Below are 12,019 nucleotides of genomic sequence, written 5' to 3' on the forward strand. Positions count from 1 at the left end.
AAAATGTTTATCCTTATCATTTCTCAATATGGAAATTAATAAAATATTTTCTGTGTGTTCCTAGCATTAACTGATTCCTCTTTTTTTATTTGACTCTTTTGATGGAAGCAGGTCTGTCTAAGAATGGTCTGAAGTTTTGGATTGGATTGAAATGAGATTATCTTAGATCAGAAAGGTTAACAAAAAGGAGGTTACATACATATACATCATAAACAAAGGTTATATCATTAATTCAGTTGGACATACTTGATACTCTGGTCAGAAACCAAAGAAAGAGTTTCTAACTCCTTATGTTCTTTAAAAGAATACTAAATTTGTAGAATGAGATAGAATCCTCAAATCTTATCTCATTTCAATTCCACTTTTAGGAAGTGTCTTTTTAAAAAAAATAACAAAATTTCAAGATAAAAGTATGTAAAATATGGTCCTATTTAGAGAAGTTCTTTAACAATGGACCAGAAGTTATTACCCCAAGCCTTAATCTAGGAAGCTTCTTTCTTAATTCCTTTTTGTAAGGTTAGAGCTATGAGAGCTATCCTATCACAAATGAGTGGACATAAAGAAATACAAGGCTGAATGGACCACAGATGTTTATGAGAAGTAAAACTGGGTTAGGGAAAAAAAAACAACCTGACGAAGGGAAAAATCCCCAAAATGGACACCAGTTGCAGGTAGCTAAAATAAGGAAAGGGGAGAGGGAGAAGGGATTCCTCCATGTTCCCCTTGCTCATTGTCTATTTTTTATCCAAACAAATGGATAAGCTTCAATGATTAAAAATTTTTTTTTCCTTCTCTAACTTTCCCTATTTTCAGTTCTTCTCCCTGTGATTCTTTCCCCTGGGAGGGGAAAACATCTGAGTCTCTGCCCTTGCCATTGCTTACTGTTGAGAATGCTTCCTCATAGTTTCTTCATCCTTTTTCTATTAGGCTCTGAGTCTCCCTAGTCCTTCATCTTCTAGCTCCCTCTATTCTTTTTGTTTGTTTTGTTTTTCTGGGAACAATTCAACTCCCAATTTACTATTTACATCATGTGATAATTCCTTGACCAGGAAAGAGAAGGGAAAAACCTCACAATCCCAGATGTCTATGATGGGTTAGATCACTCCTGGTCCTGAAGAAGAGAAGAATATGTTCCTCTCCTCCAAAAGGCTATTACTCCTTTTTGATATGAATAAAGGAATCATATCTGTGACACATACACATGCACATACATGTACCTTTCAAGTTACTTTCAGCTCCAGGGTCAGATTAAACTATGACCCATACTTCTCCCTCTCTCCCTCCCCTTTTAGTCTCTGTATGTTTTTCCTGACCAGGGAATTTGTTAATGCAGAGATCTCCCTTGTGATAAAACTCCATCTATCAATATTTTTTAGGTCAAAAATTATTGTGTGCTTTATAGACATAGAAGGTTGCTTGGGGAATATTCAAATGTTGGTTATCAGAGGCATATCTCAAACCCAGACTATTCTGATTCTAATCAGCTCTCTAACTATTAGAAAGGTGGTGTCTCCATAATTCATCATTGGACACAGATGATTTATCATTACATATGCTAACTAGTGTGAGAGAATGGCTAATAATGCAATCAAACCAGGGAAAAGTTCTCTCCCCTAAAAGCAAAACACTATCTTGAGTCTTGGAGGTTCCAATAAGTTTTTTAATATAGAGCACTCACTACAAGGTTCATTTCTGCCCAGCCAACGGCCTTTTGTGTCTTTCTGAGGTGGTCACCTAGCAATTCTCCATCAATCAATGTGTCCCCTAGTAAATATAAACTGCTCAAGTCTCAAGTGGAAATAAACCAACCCACTCAAGCCCCAAGAACAGAATGATGGGTGGAATCACAGGTTGATTTTTTTAATCTTTAATGTAGGGTTCCTAAATTTTTTACCACATAATATAATTGGTAATTACTCTATGAATTATGTGAAAAAGTTGTTTTAATATGTTTTCATTGATCTGTCTTATCAGAGGATCCTCATATCACTGTTTAAGAGTACATGCATATTATTTACTAAATCACACCACACAAGCATTTATTTTATTATTGAAAAATATCTTGTAGAAGATAAATTACTCAAAATGACTCATTCATAAAATGTAGGCATAAAACAAAATGGAATCAGTTATGCTAAGTTGACAAACATTCCTTCTCTTTTATTAAGGTAATAAAACTTATTTTCACTATACCCCCCCATTCAATTTTTTAGTCTGATAAATTTATACTCTTCTTCAAAAAGAAAAACATAACAATTGCTAAAGAGCCTCAGTTAGGATGAAAATAACTCCTTTAAAGTAGTTCTATAATTGGTCACAGAATGGGGCATTGAGGGACTTCAACCCTGAAGAATCCGTAACTATCATATCACATGTAAATCCACTTTGTAACAAGCATTTACCCTACCACTGGGCCCATCAAGCATTATATTCTGCACCACTGGTTATTGGTTGGACAACCAATGCTCCTCCTCGCATTCTACCCTCTCTTACCTGTCACTTCATATTGCCGATCAAAGTTTTCCCTTTCCCTCTTTGCTTCTCTTTTCTCCTCCCTCCAAAGTCACCAACTGGTGATTCTTTGCCCATTCATAGGATTATAGGATTGTAGATTTAGAAGTAGAAGGGACCTTAGAGGTCATCTAATTCAACCCCCTCATTTAACAGATGAGGAAAATGAGGTTCAAAGAGGTCACATAGATAATAAGTGGATTCAAACCTCTTCTTATTTCAAATCCATACTACTGACAGCTATAACCACTGATAGTCAGCAATTTAGTAAAATCTATAAAAGGCTATTTTACAGGTAAAGAGACATACAGTTTTTCTAGTGGTGATAGGGAACAAAAATTGAAGGCTACTGAGATAATAATCCAGGAGAGACAATAAACAGGATGGCAACAATGGGAATGGCCAGAAGAAGATGGATTCAAGGAGCATTACATATTTTCTCACTTCAAAGGTTATTAGATTATAACATTGGTGTTCAAAAACAACAAAAGTTTTGTGTGAAATAGCAGCCTAGGATCATTAAATCCCCTGCATAATTTCCAAAATTAGCCCACTTTTCTATTCCTTTTCAATTCTGTGCCCAATTGATTGTTCAACTATAGTGACTAGATAATTGTAGATGTAGATTATATATACATACATGCAACAATAAAATTTATTAAGGACTATGTCCTAGGCACCATGCAAACCACCAGCTGGGAGACTTTCTCTGGGCAAATCACTTAATCTCTGTTTGCCTCAGTGTCCTGTAAATAAGGAAAATAATATCTCTGGATTACTGTGATTTTAAATGAGGTAATACTTGTAAAGTACTTTGCAAACCTTAAAATAGGATCTAAATACTAGTTCTCTTTGTTGTTATTGTTGTTGTAAAGATATTTTCAACATTAATTTTTTGATGACATTTATTTTCACATTACTACAATAGCCTTATTGTAACAGTAAACCTAAACTCCCCTCTCCTCAAGAGAAACTTCAAGAGAAATAAGGTGGGAAAAAAAACTGTGTACTTCATTCTGTCTTCATCGATTCTTGTCTCTGGAATGGGTTGCATTCTTTATCATAAGTTCATCAGAGAAGTTGCTTCACTATGTTTTTCATAGTTGCAATTGCTAACTATTTTTTTCCATTCTATTCCTCCCCACTTCTATTTATTCTGTTTTCTCTCTGTCCTTTCACCTTGTCCCTCCTCAGAAGTATGCTGTATTTGACTACCCACTCCCACAATCTTCCCTCTCCTCCATCTCCTACAACCCCCTTCCTTTCCCCCTTGTCCACTTTCTCCCAACCCTTTCCTTTCATTTTTCCTCTGAGGTAAGACAGTTCTCTATACCCTATTAAATGTGAATAATATTTTCTCTCTGAGCCATTTCTGATGAGAATGAAGGCTAAATCATTCCCTCTCACCTTTCTCTTTCCACTCCATTGCAAAAGCTTTTTCTTGACTCTTAAAGGTGAAATATCTTAGCCCATTCTAACTCTATTTTCTTTCTCTCCCAAAACATTCCTTTTTCACCCATTGACTCCATCTTTATACTATATTGTACCATTATATTCAGTTCCCTCCTATGTCTTGTCTATATATGATCCTTCTAACTGTTCCAATAAATGAGAAGGTTCATATGAGTTAACAGTATCTTCTTCCCATGCAAGAACACACACAGTTCAACATCATTAAATCCCTCATTCAGCCCTTCCCATTCACCCTCTCTATGTTTCATTGGAGTCCTGTACTTGAAGATCAAACTTTCTGTCCAGGTTCAGTCATTTTTTAAATTTATTTTTATTAAAGATATTATTTGAGTTTTACAATTTTCCCCCCAATCTTACTTCCCCCCCCCCCACAGAAAGCAATCTGTCAGTCTTTACTTTGTTTCCATGTTGTACCTTGATCCAAATTGGGTGTGATGAGAGAGAAATCATATCCTTAAAGAAGAGACAAGAAGTCTAAGAGGTAACAAGATCAGACAATAAGATATCTGTTTTTTTTCTAAATTAAAGGGAATACTCCTTGAACTTTGTTCAAACTCCACATCTCCTTATCTGGATGCAGATGGCACTCTCCTTTGCAGACAGCCCAAAATTGTTCCCGATTGTTGCACTGATGGAATGAGCAAGTCCTTCAAGGTTGAATATCACCCCCATGTTGCTGTTAGGGAATACAATGTTTTTCTGGTTCTGCTCATCTCACTCAGCATCAGTTCATTCAAATCCCTCCAGGCTTCCCTGAAATCCTGTCCCTCCTGGTTTCTAATAGAACAATAGTGTTCCATGACATACATATATCACAGTTTGCTAAGCCATTCCCCAACTGAAGGACATTTACTTGATTTCCAATTCTTTGCCACCACAAACAGGGCTGCTATAAATATTTTTGTACAAGTGATGTTTTTACCCTTTTTCATCATCTCTTCAGGATATAGACCGAGTAGTGGTATTGTTGGGTCAGGGTATGCACATATTTGTTGCCTTTTGGGCTTAGTTCCAAATAGCTCTCTAGAAGGGTTGGATGAGTTCACAGCTCCACCAACAGTATAATAGTGTCCCAGATTTCCCACAACCCTTCCAACAATGATCATTATCCTTTCTGGTCATATTGGCCAATCTGAGAGGTGTGAGGTGGTACCTCAGAGAAGCTTTAATTTGCATTTCTCTAATAATTAATGATTTAGAGCATTTTTTCATATGGCTATGTATTGCTTTTATCTCCTCATCTGTAAATTGCCTTTGCATATCCTTTGACCATTTGTCAATTGGGGAATGGTTTTTTGTCTTAAAAGTATGACTCAGTGCTCTATATGTTTTAGAAATGAGTCCTTTGTCAGAATCATTAGTTGTAAGGATTGTTTCCCAATTTACTACATTTCTTTTTTTAAAATTATTTATTTGTTTATTCATTATTTTCTTTTTAGCTTTTTGCAAGGCAAACGGGGTTAAGTGGCTTGCCCAAGGCCACACAGCTAGGTAATTATTAAGTGTCTGAGACCAGATTTGAACCCAGGTATTCCTGACTCCAAGGCCGGTGCTTTATCCACTATGCCACCTAGCCGCCCCTACTACATTTCTTTTGATCTTGGTTACAGTAGTTTTATCTGTGCAAAAGCTTTTTAATTTAATGTAATCGAAATCATCTAATTGATTTTTGGTGATGTTCTCCAACTCTTCCTTAGTCATAAACTGCTCCCCTTTCCATAGATCTGACAGGTAAACTAGTCCTTGATCTTCTAATTTGCTTATAGTATTGTTTTTTTATGTCTAAGTCTTGTAACCATTTCCATCTTATCTTGTTAAAGGGTGTTAGGTGTTGGTCTAATCTAAGTTTCTTCCATACTAACTTCCAATTATTCCAGCAGTTTTTACCAAAGAGGGAGTTTTTATCCCAATGGCTGGACTCTTTGGGTTTATCAAACAGCAGATTACTATAATCATCTCCTGCTTTTATACCTAGTCTATCCCACTGGTCCACCACTCTATTTTTTTTTCTTTTTATGTTTTTGCAAGGCAAATGGGGTTAAGCGGCTTGCCAAAGGCCACACAGCTAGGTAATTATTAAGTGTCTGAGACCAGATTTGAACTCAGGTACTCCTGACTCCAAGGCTGGTGCTTTATCCACTATGCCACCTAGCCACTCCCTGAGGTTACTTTGAATGGGATTTCTCTTTCTAGCTCTTCCTGCTGTATCTTGCTAGACATATATAGAAAAGTTGAGGATTTATGAGGGTTTATTTTATAACCTGCAACTTTTGCTAAAATTGCTAATTGTTTCCAGTAGTTTTTTGGATGATTTCTTGGGATTCTCTAGGTAGACCATCATGTCATCTGCAAAGAGTGAGAGTTTTGTCTCTTCCTTCCCAATTCTAATTCCTTCAATTTCTTTTTTTTCCCTCTAATTACTGACACTAACATTTCTAATACAATATTGAATAGTAGTGATGACCCCTGATCTTATTGGGAATGCCTCTAGCTTCTCCCCATTGAATATAAGGCTTGTTGATGGTTTCAGATAGATACTGCTAATTATTTTAAGGAACTGTCCATTTATTCCTACACGCTCTAGTGTTTTTAGTAGGAATGGATGCTGTATTTTGTCAAAAGCTTTTTCAGCTTCTATTGATATGATCATATGATTTCTGATAGGTTTGTTGTTGATATAATTGAGTATACTAACAGTTTTCTTAATATTGAACCAACCCTGCATTCCCGGAATAAATCCTACTTGATCATAATGTATTATCCTAGTGATAACTTGTTGTAATCATTTTGCTAAGATTTTATTTAAGATTTTTGCATCTATATTCATCAGGGAAATTGGTCTATAATTTTCATTCTCTCTTTTAACTCTTCCTGGTTTAGGTAACAGCACCATATTGGTTTCATAGAAAAAGTTAGGCAGAGTTCCATCTTTCCCTATTTTTCCAAAGAGTTTATATAGAATTGGAACCAATTGTTCCTTAAATGTTTGATAGAATTAGCTTGTGAATCCATCAGACCCTGGAGATTTTTTCTTAGGGAGTTCAATGATGACTTGTTGAATCTCTTTTTCTGAGATAGGGTTATTTAGGTATTTAATCTCTTCTTCATTTAACCTGGGCAACTTTTATTTTTATAAATATTCATACATTTCACTTAGATTATCAAATTTATTGCCATAGAGTTGGGCAAAATAATTTTGAATTATTACTTTAATTTCCTCCTCATTGGTGGCAAGTTCACCTTTTTCCTTTATGATACTAGCTTTGGTCTTATTCTTTCTTTTTTTAAATCAATTTGACCAGAGGTTTATCAGTTTTATTGGTTTTTTCATAATACCAACTTTTGGTTTTATTTATTAATTCAATAGTTTTTTGCTTTCGATTTTATTAATTTCTCCTTTAATTTTTAGAATTTCTAATTTGGCATTTAATTGGGGATTTTGATTTGTTCTTTCTCTAATGTTTTTAGTTGCATGTTTAGTTCATTGATTTCCTCTTTCTCTAATTTATTCATGTAAGCATTTAAAGCTATTATATATCCCCTCAGAGTAGCTTTGAATGAATCCCATAGGTTTTGGTATGTTGTTTCATTATTATCATTATCTAGGATAAAATGGTTAATTCTTTCTATAATTTGTTTTTTGGTCCACTCATTTTTTAAAATGAGGTTATTCAGTTTCCAATTTGTTCTGGGCCTATATCTCCTTGGCCCAAAATTGCATATGACTTTTATTGCATTGTGATGTGAGAAAGATGTATTCACTATTTCTGCCTTTCTGCAGTTTATCATTAGGTGTTTATGTCCTAGTACATGGTAAATTTTGTATAAGCTCCATGTACTGCAGAGAAAAAGGTATATTCCTTTCTATCCCCATTCAGTTTCCTCCATAAGTCTACCATATCTAATTTTTCTAACAATCTATTTACCTCCTTAACTTCTTTCTTGTTTATTTTATGATTTGATTTATCTAGATCTGAGAGCAGGAGGTTGAGGTCTCCCACTAGTAGAGTTTTGCTATCTATGTCTTCCTGTAGTTCTTTCAGCTTCTCCTCTAAGAATTTGGATGCTGTCCCATTGGGTGCATATATACTCAGTATTGAAATAACTTTATTGTCTATGGTACCTTTTAGGAGAATAAAGTTTCCTTCCTTATCTCTTTTAACGCTATCTATTTTTGCTGCTGCTTTGTCTGAGATAAGGATTGCTACCCCTGCCTTTTTTACTTCAGCTGAAGCAAAATATATTTTGCTCCAACCTTTTACCTTTATTTTATATGTATCTCTCTGCTTCAAATGAGTTTCTTGTAAGCAGCATATTGCAGGATTCTGGTTTTTAATCCACTCTGCTATTTGCTTACGTTTTAGGGGAGAGTTCATCCCATTTACATTCAAAGTTATGATTACTAATTCTTTATTACCCTCCATGCTATCTTCCCTCTGTTTGTATTTTCCCCCTTTCCCCCTCTTTATTTATATTCCCCAGTCTTTTGTTTTTGAATACCACCCCCTTCAGTGTGTTTGCCCTCCTATATCACCCCCTCCCCTTTCTTTCCCCTTTCCCTTTTCCCCTTTTCCCTTCCCTTCCTCTTGTTATTTCCCCTTCCCCCCTTTCCCCTTTTAATACTTGAAAGGTTAGATGTTTTATAAGTTAACTGAGTATGTGTAGGTTGACTTTAAGCCAAGTCTGATGAGAAGAAGATTCAGGTGTTTCTCATCTGCTTCCTTCTTCCGCTCTATTACCATAGGTTTTTTTGTACCTCTTAATGTACTGAGATTTACCCCATTCAATCCCCTCCATTCTCCCATCTCTTTCCTGTCCCCCTTTTTAAGGAGGTAGTGTTTTTTAGATCATGCTATTTGAGTCATAGAAAATTCTGAGTGTCTGTCACTTCTAGTTCAGTATATTCTATCTAATAGCATTAAAAATCTTGAGAGTTATTAGAGTCTTTCTCCCAAGTGGGGTTAAAGCCAGTTACATTGCTTTAGATAGCAGTCTCATGGATAGATCATGAATGTCCATCATTTCTGGCTAGGTATATTCTCTCTGTTAGAGTTACAGTTCTCAAAATTTATGAGAATCTTTTTCCCCATGCTAGGATATAGCTAGGTTCAACTTACTGGATAGCAGTTTTTTCCTTTTACTGCCCCCCCTTTTTTTTACCTTTTTCATATTTCTCTTGAACTTCCTGTTTAATGTCCAAATTTTCTATTTAGCTCTAGTCTTTTCATCTGGAATTTTCAGAATTCTTCCATTTCATTAAATGTCCATCTTTTTCCCTGAAAGAGAAGGCTCAACTTTGTGGGATAGTAGATTCTTGGCTGCATTCCAAGTTCCCTTGTTCTTCAAAATACCTCATTCCAGGCCCTTTGATCCCTTAATTTTGATGCAACCAGGTCCTGCATAATCTTTACTGTGGCTCCTTGATATTTAAATTGTTTCTTTCTGGATGCTTGCAGGATTTTCTCTTTTATCTAATAGTTCTGGAATTTGGCCCCAGCATTCCTTGGTGTTTTCATTTTAGGATCTCTTTCTGGAGGGGATCAATATTTTTTCAATAACTACTTTGGCTTCTGCTTCCATGATATCAGGGCAATTTTCCATCACTACATCCTGTACTATTAATTCCAGGCTTTTTTTTCTCTTCAGTGTTTTCAGGAAGTCCTATAATTCTCAGGTTGCCCCTCGTTGATCTATTCTTGAAGTCAGTGGTTTTGTTGATGAGGTATTTTACATTTTCTTCTATTTTTTCTATTTTTTGATTTTGTTTAACTGGCTCTTGCTGTCTCATGGAGTCATTAGTTTCTGCAGACTCCATTCTTTTTTTAGGGAGGAATTTTCTTCATTAATCTTTTGCAACTCCTTTTCCAATTGGTCAATTCTACTTTTGAAAGAGCTTTCCATTTGACCAATTGAGGTTTTGAGAGAGTTATTTTCTTTTTGCATTTGCCAAATTAAGGATCTGAGAGAATTATTCTCATTTTGTATTTGTCCAATTTATGTGAGAGATTTATTCTCATTTTGTATTTGTCCAAATAAAGATGTGAGAGATTTATTCTCATTTTGTAATTGTCTAATTGATGATCTGAGAGATTTATTCTCCTTTTGTATTTGTCCAATTGTACTTTCTAAGGATTTGTTTTCTTGTTGCAAGGTATTAATTGTCTCTCCCAAATTTTCCAGTTGATTTTTAAGCTCCTTCCTTATTTCTTCAAGGAAGTCTTTCTGTGCTCAAGACCAGATCATATTCTCCTCAGAGGTTCTAGGTCTTTCTGAGTTAGGGTCTTTCCCTTCCAAGAATTTTTCTATGGATCCAGCTTTCTGCTGACCCTTCTTCATTTTGCTAAGACCTTGAGTTGAAGAGGGGCTGGTTCACAGGGGCTTGGGATCACTAGACGCTTTGCTCAATGAGTGCAATTTCTCTGGCTGGCCAGTAGGAGGTGTTGTTGCTTTCTCTGGAGTGTCTGTGACCTTGATTGAGGCCTTCTCCCCTTGCTTGAAGGGAGGAGTTGGAGCTATTGAATTCTTTTGCCTTCAATCAATGGTGCTCTTTACCCTGGCCTGAAGTTATCCCTCAGCTGGGCTGGCTCTTCAGCTCACACACCTGGCCCTGAGGCAGAGATAGTCTGCATTTGTCTGTTCTGGGATGAGGTCTGAGCTGTAATGGAGGAGTAGACTCTGAGTTCCTCAGATCAGAGGAGCCCAGGGATGGTGTCCGCAGCTCTCCTGCAGTGGAACTCTCCCCCCCAGCCCTGTCGCAAGCTCCAGAGGGACAGCACCAACACCAGTCCCTCTGCTTCCCAGTTGACTCAAGCCCCTGCCATCTAGCGGCACCACTGATCCAGCAGGTCTGGCTCTCAGGCCCTCAGACTCCCAGGCTCCAATTCAGCTGCTAATCTGGATGATCCAGGGCTGATACTCCCTCTGAGCCCAGACTCACCCTCCCAAATTCATCCAGTGCTTCTGGGGGAGACAAATCCTGAGGTAGATGTTCTTTCTCCTGGCTTTTCTTTCTGGGTTTGTGGGTCAGATTTCTGTTAAGAGGTTTATTTCGTTTGATAGATGGGGAAAGGTCAGGAGACTTTATAACTGTGCCTGTCCTCTCTACCATCTTGGCTGGACAAGTCAGGTTCAGTCATTTTTGACAGGAAAGTTTGAAAGTCCCTATTTCATTGAAAGCCCAATTTTTCCCCTGAAAAAGGATGTTCAGTTTTGCTGGGTAGTTGATTCTCAGTTGTAATCCAGGCCCTTTTGTCTTCTAGAATATCATATTCCAAGCTCCATGAGCCCTTAATGCAGACACTGCTGAATCCTGTGAAACCCTGACCACAGCACCACAGTAATTGAATTGTTTCTTTCTGGTAGCTTGAAATGTTTTTTTTTTCTCTTTGACTCTGGAGTTCTGGAATTTGGCTATAATATTCCTGGGAGTATTTTGGAGAGGATCTCTTTCAGGAGATGATCAGTGGATTCCCTCAATTTCTGTTCCCTCAGTTTCTCTGCTTCTAGGATCTAGAGCCATTTTGCTGGATTATTTCTTGAAGTAAAACTGACTTTCAGTAGCCCAATCATTTTTAAATTATCTCTCTTGGATCTGATTTCTAAGTCAATTGTTTTTCCAGTGAGATATTTCACATTTTCTTCTAGTTTTTTTCATTCTTTTGGTTTTGTTTTATTGTTTCTTGATTTCTCACGAAGTCTTCAGCTTCCTTTAGCTCCGTTCTACATTTGAAGGAGTTATTTTCTTCATAGAGATTTTTTATCTTCTTTTCCAGCTGGCCAATTCTGCTTTTAAAGGCATTCTTCTTCTCATTGGCCTTTTGAACTGCTTTTTCCATTTGATTTAAACTGGTTTTTTTATATGTTGTTTCCTTTGGTGCTTTTTGTATCTCCTTCACCAAGCTGCTGACTTGGTTTTCACGATTTTCTTCACCTCTCTCATTTCTCTTCCCAATTTTTCCTTTACCTTCTTTACTTGCTTTTCAGTCTTTTCTGAGTTCTTTCATAGCCTGAGATCAATTCCTATTTTTCTTGGAGG

The sequence above is a fragment of the Macrotis lagotis genome, chromosome 6, assembly GCF_037893015.1.
Source record: "Macrotis lagotis isolate mMagLag1 chromosome 6, bilby.v1.9.chrom.fasta, whole genome shotgun sequence".
Classification (NCBI taxonomy): domain Eukaryota; kingdom Metazoa; phylum Chordata; class Mammalia; order Peramelemorphia; family Peramelidae; genus Macrotis; species Macrotis lagotis.